This window comes from Mustelus asterias, chromosome 12, assembly GCF_964213995.1.
Source record: "Mustelus asterias chromosome 12, sMusAst1.hap1.1, whole genome shotgun sequence".
NCBI lineage: Eukaryota > Metazoa > Chordata > Chondrichthyes > Carcharhiniformes > Triakidae > Mustelus > Mustelus asterias.
Genome location: NC_135812.1, coordinates 36,688,381 through 36,701,443, shown reverse-complemented (window position 1 = coordinate 36,701,443; position 13,063 = coordinate 36,688,381).

Below are 13,063 nucleotides of genomic sequence, written 5' to 3'. Positions count from 1 at the left end.
CATATATTTATGTTGAGCAACTCTAATAGATTTGCTGAAATTATCAGGAATAAATGTGGTCAAAGATCCTTCAGGCTAGATTTCAATTATATGATATTAGATTTGTTGGACAAGATATTCTCCTTGGATTCATTGTCTCGTTCAGAAGTGGTTCTTGTATCCATCATGGACTAGAGTATGCCTTGGGTGTGCATGGTGTCCCTGTGTTTTGGGTGCGTATGGCGTCCCTGTGTTTTGGGTGCGTATGGTGTCCCAGGGTTTTGGGTGTGTATGGTGTCCCTGGGTTTTGGGCGTGTATGGTGTCCCTGGGTTTTGGGCGTGTATGGTGTCCCTGGGTTTTGGGTGTGTATAGAGTCCCTGGGTTTTGGGTGTGTATGGTGTCCCTGGGTTTTGTGTGCGTATGGTGTCCCTGGCTTTTGGGCGCCTGGTAACACCCTGAGCCTTCTAAGACACAAGTGTTCAGACTTGTTGTGGAAACTTACCCTCTTTCAGAGGCCCGGGAATGAGGCTCAGAAATGATACAATAAATGCCATAAACCACCAGATATGTCATCAAATAAGCCATCAGTGTGCTGATAAAGCCTTTAGGTGCCTCTACAAATCTGGAGGTAGCCTTCAGAATACCTGAACCAGTCTTCAGAATGGTTGTGACATACTGCAGTCTGCACAACATTACCGCACAGCATAGTTTGAATCTGCAGTAGAACCAAAGCATGGAGCCACTTTGGAGGATGGCACAATGAAGGAAGAAGATGAGGAGGTGAAAGTTGGTGTGGGCAATGCATCACCTGCAATGCACGTTGATGCCTGGGATGCCCTGATTATTGCCAAGTTCATTTAGGTTTGAACAGTGTCCTTACATCACAACCTCTTGCGAAAACACTTTTGCATCTGCCTCCTGCTGCTCTTCCAACACTGCTATTAACACAAAGCAATCATGCAAACAACCAAGTATTCCTTTCACAGACCCTCCATTGCTTGGCATCAATTTTTGTCTTCCCACTGTGATGGCCCATTTGCCTTTGGGGAAGAAACCAAATTTTTTGTTACGGTGATGGTACCTTTCAGAACTAGCTTTCTGTAAAAGGGGATATATAGTAAAACTCCTAGCACCCAGTAGATGATTGAGTGAGCTTTGCACATGAGCAGTGGGAGAGAGCACATCCTGAGTGTGAATCAACCACAGTGAATGTGGGTATTGGGAATTTGGAGCACAGTGGGAATTCGGTGCAGAGGGGAAAGAGGTGCTTTCTTGCCCTGCTGAAGCAGGAGAGGCGGCAAGGGGGAAACTGATTGATAAAGAATGGATAAGGTCAGGTAAATATTTGCTGCTTTTATCGCTTATAAAGTGTTTTGTGGTTTATCGTCTTTAAGGGCTATATTCGGTAGTAACAAAGACCAGGAAAGAAGGGCTCTAGAGTAATTAATATTATTTGACATTAAGCATTTTCCAAAGGTCTAATTTAAATGGGTAAGGCATGGCAGAAGATCTAAAAGTCATGGTGTGCTCCTCTTGGTCCATGTAGGAAGGTGGGAACCTTTCCTGTGCCTCAAGCCAGCTTGAGTGCAGGCACGGGTGATAAGCAGCACGGTAGCACAGTGGTTAGCACTGCTGCTTCACAGCTCCAGGGACCTGGGTTCGATTCCCGGCTTGGGTCACTGTCTGTGTGGAGTTTGCACATTCTCCTCGTGTCTGCGTGGGTTTCCTCCGGGTGCTCCGGTTTCCTCCCACAGTCCAAAGATGTGCGGGTTAGGTTGATTGGCCATGCTAAAAAATTGCCCTTAGTGTCCTGGGATGTGTAGGTTAGAGGGCTTAGTGGGTAAATATCTAGGGATATGGGAGTAGGGCCTGGGTGGGATTGTGGTCGTTGCAGACTCGATGGGCCGAATGGCCTCTTTCTGTGCTGTAGGGTTTCTAAGATTCTAAGTGTATCCAATCCCAGGTGTCAGAGCTATTACAATGACTGGGAACACAATGGAGCATTCACGAGCAGGAGAGTATCATGGGTAACATGTATAGAGAGATGGTCACACCGCAGACTCAGACTCCACACGCAAGGAGGGAATGGGTGACCGCCAGGCAGAGCAAGCGTACTAGACAGGCAGTGCAGGAATATCCTGTGGCTATTCTCCTGCAAAATAGATAGACCACTTTGGATACTCTTGAGGGGAATGGCCTTTAAAGGGAAAGAAGCAACAGCCAAATTCATTGCACCATGGTTGGCTCTGTTACACAGGGGAGGGGTGTGGGAATGCAACAGTTATAGGGGATTCGATTGTAAGGGGAATAGATACGTGTTTCTGTGGCCGCAAACAAGATTCTAGGATGGTATGTGGTCTCCCTGCTGCTTGGACCAGGAATGTCTCAGAGTGGGAGGGTGAACAGCCAATGCTCATAATATACATTGGTACAAACGACATAAATTTTAAAAGGATAAGGTCCTAAAAGCAGAATGTAGGGAGTTGGGAAGTAAGTTGAAAAGTAGTAATCTCAGGATGAGATTAGCCATGTACTAGTGAGTAGAAATAGCAAGATATATTGGATAAATATGTGGCTGAAAAGATATTGTGATGGGATGGGCTTCTGATTCCTGCAAAATTTGGAACCTGCTGTGGGGAAAATGGGACCAGTCCAACCTGGACAGGTGACACATGGGCAGAACTGGGACTGATGTCCTAGTGGTAGTATTTGCTAGAATTGTTGGAGAGGGTTTTAACTAAATGGCAGGAGGATGAGAACCTATGCAAGGAGTCAGAGGAGGGGGAATCAAAGACTAGAACAAAATACAGAAAGGGGAATCAGAAAAGTGACAAGTAGAAAAATCAAGGGCCAAAATCAAACGGGGCCACAGTGAAAAATAGTGGGAACGGGACAAGTAATGTTAAAGAGACAAGCCATAAGGATTTGTGTCTTAACATGCGGAGCATTTGCAAAGAAGTGGATGAATGGATGAATTAATCACTCAAATAGATGTAAACGGGTATGATTATAGTCGGGATTATGGAAACATGGCTGCAAGATGACCAGGTATGGGAACTGAACATCCAGGGATATTCAGTATTTAGGAAGGACAGGCACAAAAGGAAAATGCATTTCTGGTTAAAGAAGAAATTAATGCAATAATGAGGAAAGATATTAGCTCAGACAATATGGAATCTGTATGGGGTGAACTGAGAAACACTAAGGGGTATAATCCGTTCGTGAAAGTTGTCTATATACCCCCAAACTGTGATAGTGATGTTGAGAATGGCATTAACAGGAGATAAGAGATACATGCGATAAAGAAACATTTATAATCATGGGTGATTTTAATCTGCATACAGATTGAGCAAATCAATTTAGTCCCAATACCATAGAGGAGAAATTCCTGGAGTATATACAGGATGACCATCCTAGACTGGGTATTGTGTAAAGATAAATGAATAATTGGTTATCTAATTATGCGAGACCCCTTGGGGATGAGTGACCATAATATGAAAGAATTCTTCATCAAGGTGGAGAATGACATAGTTGTTCCTGAGACTAGAGTCCTGAATCTTAATAAAGGAAACTACAATGGTATGAGGCGCGAGATGGCTGTGATGGATTGGGAAGTGTTAGGTAAAGGGATGATGGTGGATAGGTAATGGGAAATGTTCAAAGACTGCATGAGTGAACTGCAACAATTGTTCATTCCTGTCTGGTACAAAAGTAAAATGGGAAAGGTGGCCAAACCGTGGCTTGCAAGGGAAATTCGAGATAGTATCAGATCCAAGGAAGAGGCTTAAAAATTGTTCAGAAAAAACAACAGATCTGAGGATTGGGAGAAGTTTAGAATTCAGCAAAGGAGGACCAATGGATTGATGAAGGAGGGGAAAATAAAGTATGAGAGTAGGCTTGTGGGGAACATAAAACTGACTGTACAAGTTTCAATGGGTATGTGAAGAGAAAAAGATTGGTGAAGACAAATGTTGTGACCCTTACAGTCAGTAAAGGGGGAGCTTATGATGGGGAACAAAGAAATAGCTGACCAACTAAATCCATACTTTGGTCTGTCTTCACAAAGGAGGACAGAAATAACATACCAGAAATGTTGGGGAACAAAGCATTTAGTGAGGGGATAGGAACTGAAGAAAATCAGTATTAGTAGAGAAATAGGGCAGAATTTTACCAGTTCGCCATGTCCATCGATGGGCACAGCGAGCCGATAAAATCGCGTGAGAGCCGAAAAATCAGGATCACACCCGATTTTACGAGAGCTGTATTTCTGGTTCAGTCAGCCTCTCGCCAAAAATGGGTGAGAGACTGAATAAATTATGGTAATGTATTCTAATCTTCATTCCCATGTTATTAGCGAGCCCAGCGCTCAATCATCCAGGCTTGCCTTTATGGCCTTGCCGGGAGAGGAAAATTGCCCACGAATGGGGAACAGTTGTGTTGGCCTTGCCGGTAGAACCAAAGGCCATTGAGGCCCCCGGGAGGCCGAGGGCAAGGGGGGAGTGACCCTTGGACAGTGCCAGCCTGGCAGTGTCACCCTGGCACCTTAGTATGCCAGCCTAGCGCCTTGGCAATGCTCACCGGGCATCTTGGCACTGCCCAGTGGGTGGGGTTTATAGAGGCGGGGCCTAAAAGGGTGGTCTGATCGGAGAGGGAGGGGGTGGCCGCTGCGCCCTCTGCCTGTGATCGGATTGGGGGGCTGAGGACGAGGCCTGCTTCCGCACTGCAGCTGATCGGATCTGGGGGAATGGGGCATGATCGGTCTGGGAGGCGGGTAAGCCAGAGGGGGCTGCATTTCTGGGCGGTGTGGGGCTCACAATTGGCGATTGCGGGGTGGAGGAGTTTGTTCAGGCTGTATGCAGCAGCAGGGGCCTGACAGCTCTCTCTCTCTCTCTGTCAGACATTGCTGCTGGAATTGCGCATGTGCAGAATCAGAGGTCTGTGCACATGCATTAGCTTCCTCTGCAGGCTGTCTGGCAAATTAAGCCCCGTTCATTGCCTGCAGCAGCTAGAAACAGTGTAGCCCATATTTTCAATGTCTAAGTCCTTAAGATTGGGAGCGAAAACTAGCCCCAAAAACTGATTAAGAACTCTCACTTAGAATCATTCTCATAAAATTCCACTCATGGTGTTGGGGAAGTTGATGGGATTGAAGACCGATAAATACCCAGTGCCTGACAATCTACATTCCAGAGTTCTTCAGGAAGTTTCCCTAGAAATAATGGCTGTATTGGTGTTTATCTTCCAAGATTCTATAGACTCTGGAATAGTTCCTACAGATTGTATGGCAGAAAGAAAAAAGGCAATTATAGACCAATCAGCCTGACATTGGTAGTGGGAAAATTCTAGAGTCCATTACCTAGGATTTTATAGCAGAGCATTTGGCAAACATTGGTAGAACCAGATAGAGTCAGCATGGATTAACAAAAGGGAAAGCATGCTTGACAAATCTACTGAAATTCTTCGAGGATGTAACCAGCAGAATTGATGAAGGGTTGCCAATGTATATGGTTTAATTGGACTTTTGGAAGGTTTTTGACAAGGTCCCACATAAACGGTTAGCATGTAAATTATAGCACATGGGATTTAGTGTAGTGTGTTGAAATGGATAGAAAACTGATTGGCAGACAGAAAACAAAGAGTAGGAATAAATGGGTCTTTTTCTAAATAGCAGGCAGTGGCTAGTGGAGTACCAGTGATAAGGAAGGACTGTAGAAAAATAAATAATTAGCAATGGATATCTAAGGAAATAAAGGAGGGTATCAAATTGAAAGAAAACATGCAAAGTGGCAAAGATTAGTGGAAAACCAGAGGATTGGGAAATCTTTAAATGTCAACAGAAAGCCATGAAAAAAGTTATAAAGGAAAGTAAGATGGATTTTGAGAGTAAACTAGCTCAGAATATAAAAACAGATAGCAAACGTTTCTACAAAAAGAGTGGCTAAAGTAATCATTGGTCGTTTAGAGGATGATAAAGTGGATGTAATAATTGGAGATGAGGGCATTGAGCAGGTATTTTGTGTCGGTCTTCACTGTGGAAGACACAAATAACATGCCAAAAAATTGATGACAGGAAGGCTATGGCATGTGAGGACCTAGGAACTATCATTATCATGAAAGAGGTAGCATTGGGCAAGCTAATGGGTTTAAAGATAGACAAGAGCCACTTAAGGGCCTTAACAGGTGATTCAGTGGGTTTCCAGCCGGAGGCCCTGCCCACCCAAGCATGAAATTGTGTCTGGGTTTGGATGGGCTGGTTTCTGAGGGTAATCCCATCCATCCGTTCAATTTTATGGACCCCCCCCGCCCACCCGCCCTCCCATCCCTCCCCACCTCAGGACCTGCTTTGGGTGGAGTGTGAAATTCTAGGATTCTCAGGGGGCTTGACAGGGCAGTTGCTAAAAGTTTGTTTCCGCTTGTGGGAGAGTCTGGGACCAGAGGGCATAATCTCAGAGTAAGAGCTCACTCATTTAATCCAGAGATTAGGAGGAATTTCTTCTATCAGACAGTGGTGAATCTGTGGAATTCTTTACTGCAGTGGGCTGTAGAGGTTGGGTCATTGAGTATGTGCAAGGCTGAGAGATTCAGATTTTTAATTAGTAAGGAAATCAAGGATTATGGTGATAAGGTGGGAAAGTGGAGTTGAGGATTATCATATCAGATCAGTCATGGTCTTATCGAATGGTGGAGTAGGCTCGATGAGCCAAATAGCCACTTCTGCTCCTACATCTTCTGGTCTTATGATCTTATGAACACAAAGGAACCCTACTAGACTCTGGTATTCTGGACACTGACATTCAGGTGAATTAATATCCATACCTTTGGGGTTTTTTTTGTTTTAAGCTATTCCTAGTTGTAAAACTCTTCTTTCCATTTCCTTGTGTGCTTCCATGTGTGTATGTAGTTGCAATGAACACACTTTGAACGTATGAATAAACAATACTTTTGATTTAACCCTAAAGAGAGTTTGCTGTGTATTATTTTGAAATTGTCTTCACAAACACAGGATTTGGGGATACATGTTGCAGTCTATTTCAAAAAATTAAAACACCACTGCTTACAGGCAGATGGCAAGAAAAATAAAGGAGCTTGTTTCAGTCTCCATCTCTCCAACTCCTGTCAAGAATGCTGAGACTGTCGTTTTCCGGCATTTCGTACTCTCTGAATGTGAGTTGCAAGGCTGGAGAGCAGTTATCTGCCTCTGTCCGGTGTTCTGTGCTCTCTTCTCCTGCAAGAAGGGAAAGACAAGACATACAATGGCATCTTTTCACTGATCGATGAAGGTCATTTGTTGAGGTTGACTATTTGGTAGAGACATGATATTGCATAAGGAAGTGGGTGACTGTTGGTGTTGGTTGGATGGATGGCAATGTAAGAATGTACAGTGAAATTGCAATGGGTCAAACTTGGATGATACAAAATTCTGGTTATGTTAAAGTTATCAACCAATCCCACTAGCAGAAGAGCAAATCTCATAGAATGATGCCCGTGCTAAGCCAAAATTCTACACTAGTAACTCCAGATTAACAAAACTTGTCTAAGCTTGTCATATGACTGCGCCAACCACAATTGTGAACTGCTTCAACAATACTGGGACCAAGCAGGTTACAGCTGCACAAGACATTGAAAACAAAGAGGTATAGAGTGAGGTTATCCAGCCCAATGACGAAGTACCTTTTACATACCTGCAGGAGGCCAGCATGGAAATTCCAGTACAGACGACAACATACCTGACAAATTATGCCATTGAAGATGCAGGACATTCTTCAGCTGAGGAGCCCAAAGACACCAATGATCCTGAAATGTCCGATGAATGCCCTCACTCCCTTCTTTCCCCAGTCAATGCCACAATGGCCATATATATACTCTGGGATTTCATTCTGCTGCACAAAAACACTGAAAATATGTTTGATTGTATTGATGACATGATGGATTGTATCATGCATGTCTGAAGACAGTTCACCAAGCAGAAAATAATTAGAGTTTTCTGGAGCTGACTCCCAATATCATTCAATGCAAAGCCCTGGCCTTTTACAAGGTCAGACTATTGTAAGATGTAAACAAATCAAAAAAAAAATTCACACATTTACTGCTTTACTTAATCTTTTGTTTTTGACATAGACCACATTTGTAGACATATCGGATCACATAGAGATGTGGGTAAAGAGCCACCATAGCTACATAAAGCTCCCCTTAACACAAATTTGTGGGAGGATCCCCTGGGATTTGACTCATTGGAATTTTACTTGTGATCTTGTTAGAGACTGTTAATGTTTAAAGAAAAATCTGAACACCCAGTAATGAACTGACAGAACTATTCCACAAGGTTTCACATTTCTAAAACAAAACAAACTTCAATGTATAGATTTTTTTAAAATTAACAAAACAAAAACTACTAGTTTAACACTATAGTTTAAAAAATATAAGCTCAGTTCTACCTGAATATGGTTCAAAAGAAAGACATGTTGCCAAAGCTTTTCACCTTGCACTCATCAAGGCAAATTTTTCAAGTATGCTATATTTCAAACGGTCGCAACAATTTATACTATAGGATGAAAGGATGCCGGTTGGTTGCAAAGTCAATTCAGGTTGCCGAGGCTTTGACATGGAATATGCGCAAACCTTGCGTCTTCTTTGAATTATTTGGGAGCTTGGCGAACCAAAAATTCCCCGTTGCTTTCTCCATGGCAATGCCTCAGCCTATCAGAGTTGACTTGCCAACCAATCAGTACCCTTTTCTCCTGCAGTATAAAGTACTGTGATCACTTGAAATTTAGTATTCTTGCATTTACCCTGAGGAGTGTAAGATGAGAAGCTTCAGCAGCATGTCTCTCTTTTCAGCAATATTCAAGTCCTGCATGACCAAACAAATGGCAGTTCAACTTTTACTTAACCCCATTTCTTTTTTAAATAAGAATCTTGAAGGTTCATTCATTTTTCCTCGGACCAACCCAAAGGCATGTCACAGCTCTCCAATAGTCACTTAGATTTCTCCTCAGTGTTCTAGCTATTCACCATGGTATGTAATTCATGGGGATCCTTCCATCAGCTTTTAGCTAAGTGATCCTCCAATTTTCCTTCAAAGACCTTACAACTGTAGACCATGCAGTTCAATTGTGATCTTCACTGCCTTCTTGCTTAACAATTTAAATGTCATGAGCACCCTTGGTTTTAATATTCATCTATGCTCCCACAGTTTGTGTATAGCTCCAGGTCCCCAGCTAATTCCCAGCCCCTGGCAAATGCTTTCTCTCTGTCGGTTCCAAGTTGACTAACTGCTTAATGCCACAAGGCTCTAAAAAAATCATTGTGGATTTCTTCCTCTAGCTACAAACTAATCAAACCTTCAAACTGATATTCCCCTCACTAAATCTGAATTGAGCTTGAGCCCCACCCACATACCATGCAGTGAACAATAAAGTTAGTATTTGTTATGCTTAAAGTATTGGCCTTACTAACAATCATCTCCTGTTGGCTCCCTCAATTCAATAACCTGAAGTCTGCACTAAATCAAGTCGGCAACTGTGTCTATCTGTTCCCAAACTGAACTACTTAATTTTATCAGCAAATGCACATGGTTAAATTCAACAAAAAACGTTGCAAACGCCCACAGCCCATTTCTATGGCAACGTGGCACACTTTGGGATGTTCAAACAAAAATACCAAACTAAATATTTTTACCTTCAGCACAATTCTTTGATTCTGCAACCCATATGAGTATTTCCTATCTCTAATGGATTTTCTGACCTTCTTTCTCCGAATTTCCTGGCTCAAAACATGGGTCAACCATTGTTCAGTGTTTACACTTCTAACTCTGACCTTGAAGACAAACATAGGTTAGATTTTAGCTGTAATTAACTCCACATTTGAATTACATTCACTTGCACACCAGTTTCTTAGCCCAGATGCTTCCATTATCTCACATTTAACATTGTGATTCCTAAAATTAAAAATTATATTTGAAAATATATGAATTATAAATGAAATATTTGCAACATGGGAGACAGAGAAAATTGTGCATGGTATGCTGGTCTGAGAAATGATATGCAGGAATAGGCTTGAGATAGACAATTCAGTGGGTGGGATGTGGGGTGAGAAGATGGGGTGGTTAAATCTTGTTTAAATCCTTCTTATAGAATCCCTACACTGTAGAAGGAGGCCATTCGGCCCATCAAGCCTGCACTGACAACAATCCCACCTAGGCTCTATCCCCGTAACCCCACATATTTACCGTTCTAATCCCGCTGATACTAAGGGGCAATTTAACATGGCCAATCCACCTAACCCACACGTCTTTGGACTATGGGAGGAAACTGGAGCACCCAGAGGAAACCCACACAGGGAGAATGTGCAAACTCCACACAGACAGTCATCCGAGGTTGGAATTGAACCTAGGTCCTTGACGCTGTGAGGCAGCAGCGCTAACCACTGTGCCGTCCCTTAATGTATTTCTATTCATTTTGAAATAGGCTGACCACAACTACACACCATATTCTAGTATTGGCCTCATAATTGTATGATTTTAGCTTAACTTGGTCTGACATATAGTCCAGTGCTCTCAGGAAATAGTTCTGTACAAATTTTACCACATTAATGATGACTTCTACCCAGATGCTTTCAAAATGTGATCAGTAATGATTTCCAAATCCTTCTATTCAGCCTGTCAACTCTTATCTGCCGCACAGTCTGTTTTAACCCTTCTACGGTGGACAAATAACCACAAGTAAACGTCTTATTAGTACAACCAATATTTATTTAAACCCACACACTCAATAAGCACCCACCCAACCAACAGTAAGTTATCTTACAGGAAAATACTAGAATTCAAGTCCAATACAAGACCTTGACTTAACTTTGCGTGACTGGCAAGTACCCAAGCAGATATTGGCCTTTATCTGTGCGTTGGTCTCGGTCGTCCTCTGCGTAGTCTGGTCCTTTGGTCTGGTCTGGCACTCTGGCTCTGGTCTTCCTTCCTTCCTTCTCGGGTGTGGTGGCTCTCCTCGTGCTGGTCGTCACTGGCGATGTTCACCGTTGTTGTAGCTCGTTCGTGGGGTCAGAGAGAGAGAGCGAAAGAAAGAGAGAGAGCGAAAGAAAGAGAGAGAGAGATTCCTGGTTGTGGAGCACCCTTTGTACCCCGTTGGGTTTCACGCCCCTTTTGGCCATTGCCAATCAATCGATCAGGACTTGATCACCCTGATCGATAAGAGTCCAATCAGGTGCTGCCACACCGATCTCTGGGTGTGTACCCAACGGCCATGTCTGTAGGTGCTGGAGGCACATAGGTCACATACCCTCCCTCCCAAATAAGGGGTCACGGTGCCCTTATGTCTGGTAAACAACCCAGTGTGACCATAAAGTCCCTTTCATCCTGGAGATGACCCATATCCTGTTTATTCGCTCGTCAGGGTTGCAGCCTGTTTGTCTCTGTCTTTAAACTGCAGCCTGTCATTTTAGTTCTTGCCCAATTGTCCCAGAGTGCTTTACAAATCGCCATTTTAGATGGCCCGTTTGGCCACAGTCCCCCCTTTGATCCTGAACGTGAAGCGTGATGGATCACAAACTCAGGACCAGTATCTGTCAGGAATTCCCCAGTCACTCAACAGTCAAGCAAGGTCCAGGCATTGGCATGCACAGTGATAATATATTCCTACAACATATTGACATTCCAGAAGCTACAGACAACAACATTCTACAAATACAAACAACTACATATTCTAAGCCCCATTATAACAATAAGCTAGTTACCCACAAATATAAACAATCAGCTATTCAAACCCCATTTTAGGTTCTGAGTTATGCACAGAACAATAATAAATCATTGATACAGATGCAAAAGGGAAATAACATTTAAATTTGGATTTTGGAGGGTCATGCACCAAAAGTGCTGAAGAGGTAGGTTTAACTCTCCAAAGTATTTGTTATTTAAAAATGATCCAAATTTGCATAATAAACACTTTTTGTCACAGTTACCATTTTAGATTTAAACTTCCACAGTCACAGCTCAAAATCTATCTCCTTCTAGCATACACATGCTATGTTCTTTTATGACCCAATTAACACAATGTAACCAAAGTACAAGTTAGAAGTAATTCAAATGATTTTCTACCAGTTTAACAAATTATAGAGGAAACTCCTCCATCATTCTGTCTACTTTACCAATTTTATTTATGAATAACATGATTTGCACAAATGGTTTATTTGTTCCTCTTTTAAGCACTTTAACTCCTGTAACCCCAAATAACTAAGTACGAGGAAAAATCCTGTCATCTGTTGTAAAGTCATTGACACTCTCCAGAGCCCTTAACTTTTCTGAAAAATTAACTCCCAACTTATTAGCATTTACATACATTGAACCGAACAAACTTTACATGTGAACATGAGGATTACCACAGATAACATTTACTCAGTATAGGAAAGTCACAAAACAAACAGATATTACTTTGTAAAATTATCTCACATTCAAATGGTTACATCATAAACTGAGAATATGTTTCAATGCATCCCTCTTTGAAACACAAAACCCATACAGACTCTCTTTCCATTACTCTTTATTTGTCAAAATTAAACTTATTTACCTCTTTAGAATTTAGGCAACTTCCCATTTATAAGTTGGTTATTTTGTGCACTCAATTTATTCTATCAATTAAATGTCAGAAATTGTAATGTTTAAGCGTAACCAATTACTTTAATTTGAAAGGTAACAGTGAGAAAATCTGAATGAGCCAAACTCTTCAAGTCTCAATTATCACTAGGTTGTGATAAACAATCTTGGAGTCTTGAAGCTGCTAGACTTGTTATTCACGAGCCATCTATTTAAAACAAAACATAAAAAATACATTTGGCTTGGAGTCAAATGAATTAATTTGGTCTCAAAATCTCTGTCAAATTAAAAAAACAAAACAAAAATTAAAATTTACAACCTCCAATGTATGTAATATTTTAATTGCCAAATTAGGAACAGAAGATGGTGAAATCTCTGCCAGTTAAAAAAAACCACAAGAAATAAAACACATTCCAATGTCACGATTTCTTCAAGACAAAGGAAAGAGCACATGGTTCCCTCCAAGGTTTACATAAGAACATAAG